The sequence below is a fragment of the Morone saxatilis genome, unplaced genomic scaffold (genome assembly GCF_004916995.1).
Source record: "Morone saxatilis isolate NCDOM2014 unplaced genomic scaffold, NCSU_SB_2.0 Contig19, whole genome shotgun sequence".
Taxonomy (NCBI): Eukaryota; Metazoa; Chordata; class Actinopteri; family Moronidae; genus Morone; species Morone saxatilis.
In genome coordinates, this window is record NW_023339751.1 from 23,142,445 (window position 1) to 23,145,257 (window position 2,813).

Below are 2,813 nucleotides of genomic sequence, written 5' to 3' on the forward strand. Positions count from 1 at the left end.
AATGAACTTTGTCATGATATTCTAGTTTATTGAGATGCACCTGTATATTATTTCCCTTTATTGCCATGAACACACACATTGTAGTTTATTTATAATCTATCCTATTTACACAATCCTGCTGTCCCAAATAATCACTAGAGCACCAAATGTGGATTAATCTGCCACTGAAAATACTTCCAAACAAATCCAAATTTGTTAAAAACTGCAGGCCAGGTGTTTTAGCAAATCACTTTTAAAAATTGTCTATATATTTGTGAGCCGTTTTTAAAGACGTATGTCTTCATTATGAACTAATGGGCTTTGAGCTGAGCGCCAGAGTAGGAAAGTCAGAAACTACTTAGAGACAAACTGATGCATTGTTGGTTTTGGTGTTCTTATAGGATAAATATAATTGTATGAGGTAAAAACCTCTAAATTCTTGGGGCAAGTGCTTCTAAGTAATACAATTGTAAACCCAGTGTTTGTAAACATTCCTGGATCTGTAAATGCTAAACAAAGAAAGTGGATTAAGCCACACAACACTAACTTGCTAGGCCTGCTGTTCCAGCCAGGATTCATGTGTCAGGTAACATTAAATTAATTACCCATGGACTTTCTGCTTATTTTCTAGTTTGTCAAAATATGCTGTTGTTCTAATGTTAGCTATAGTAGCAGGTTGTTAGTTTTGTTAACCTACAACATAGATTACATTACTTGCTGCATCACACTATGTCATGGTATTGGAGTTCTCCTCTTAGCTCGTAGTTTCTTTATCTTCACACTGCAAAATTGTTTTTTTGTGTTTTAGCAGAAAGTGCAGATGGACAAGCATGCTGGAGACAGCAAAGGACACTCACGCTATTTAAACAGCAGCAATAACAAACACCTAAACCCCTCTGACAGGAGAGATCACAGGGACTATGGTTACGATAGAGATTCAGGAGACCACAGGAATCACTACCAACAAGACTGGAGAGACGATAGAGATCACAGAAGTAAATATGACGACCACCACCACAGAAGCCACAGGACTGGGCAGGAAAATATCTTCTTGAAAGAAGAGATGAGAAAGGAGAGGATGCTCATAACGGTATCCCGTGGACTGACACCTCCTCCAGATATCGGGGTTGTGGACGAGGTGAACAAGGAGCAGCAGGCCATTGGAAGCCATAGCAAAGTCAAAGTGGAAGACGCAGACAACAAGGGGAAATCATCCAAGGACAGCAGAGAAAAAGTAAAAGATGAAAGCAGTGATAGTAGTGACAACGACAAAGGAAAAATACCAAAAGCAAAATCATCTAAAAAGAAAAAGAAGAAGGACAAAAAGAAGAAGAAGGACAAGTCCTAATTTTTGTATTGTGCTTGTCAGTTTCCATATCCATACCATGTATATATTGATCCCTGAGATGATTATGGTTCACGATTCTACACTTGAAGGTTTGAATTTTATCATTACACTCAAGGGAACCACATTGTTTTCTTTTCAATGTTCTGTTCTTGTTGTTTTTGTTTTGTTTCTTAGTGTGATCAGAAGACATCCCTCAATTCTGCTAGCTTCCTCCCTCTTAGCAAATAAAAAAATGAAAAAAAGGGAAATGTTCCACTCTCAAAAGGGTTGCTTCCAGTGTTTGTGCCAACCAAGGTCAAACAGATCCCAGCCTGATCTCTACTGGACACTGATGACATTGATATAAACCTGTTTTGGCGGCTGTTACATTTGGTTAAGTGGCTTCCTACGCATTTTTACATGACAATGAATATGTTGATGTATGGCGTGTATTATTATTAGTCCCTCAGATCCTACTTTTATATTTTAATTAAATGTTTAAGAAAAAAAATAAATTAAGCAGTGAATTAATTGTCTACATATTCCTTTCTCATGTTTTCCGAGGACCAACAGCATTGTGGTGTTAGAAATGTAATGTGTATTTTGCATTTGAGTTCCATTTTCTTCTTAGTTCATTTTTATCTGAAATACAAGATAACACTGTCAATATGTCACCTGTGGTGATATTCCAGATGAAAGGAACATACCTATGTTTACAGTTTTAAAAAATAGTTAAATAGTCAATTACATTGTGGTGGGAAATGTAATTGTTGCCCACACACAACTTTAACTTACCATACCTTAAAAAAGTTAAATATTGCAGTACACAGTACAAGCAGATATTGTATTTCTAGATCAAACACGTTTTATAAGGAGCACAGTTTAGACCTGCTGTATTTGAAGAGTGTCCTGAGATTTATGGTTTGGTGCTATACAAATACATTTGAACTGAATTAAATCTGATATTTTGCTAGAAAGCAAATGAATGCATGTCAGTTAACATTTTACAGATATGCTCAGTATCAACATTTTTGTGACTTGCCAATTATGTTAATTAACTTTCTCATGATGTCAATAGAAAATGTAATCTGGCCAGCATTATTATTCTTTTGAAATGTGTTAGCTGTTGTGTCTGTCTATATATGTGAACTTACTTTCTAGGAGACAGGATTATTTTGCCAACACAGTATTTCTGCAGCTACAATGTCAGTATGGTATTGGGATTGGGTTCCAGCATGCCCTGTGGAAACCAACGCCAGCAGGCAGTCAAAAAAATAAACGCAACTTCTGGGATTTCCCTTGTGCCCACCAGAAGAATGGAGACGGAAGATAGAACCATTCAAGTGTTATTGTATAGTACTATGCTGGTACAATGCCTATAAAAAGTATTCACCCCCCTTGGATGTTTCACCCTTTTTATACATGAAATCATGGTCAATATAATTTGGCTTTTTTGACAAGAATTTGCAAAAAAAAAAAACACTTAAAAATATATAAGGTAAAGAAG

The 2,813-nt window shown here is 36.2% G+C and overlaps 1 protein-coding gene across 1 annotated transcript in view; it reads left to right on the forward strand.

Annotated features, from left to right (window-relative positions):
* si:ch211-195b21.5 (probable ATP-dependent RNA helicase DDX46) overlaps positions 1-2,813 on the forward strand; it is a 24,129-nt gene that overhangs the window by 16,761 nt on the left and 4,555 nt on the right. The gene's annotated exons all lie outside the window — the stretch shown is intronic.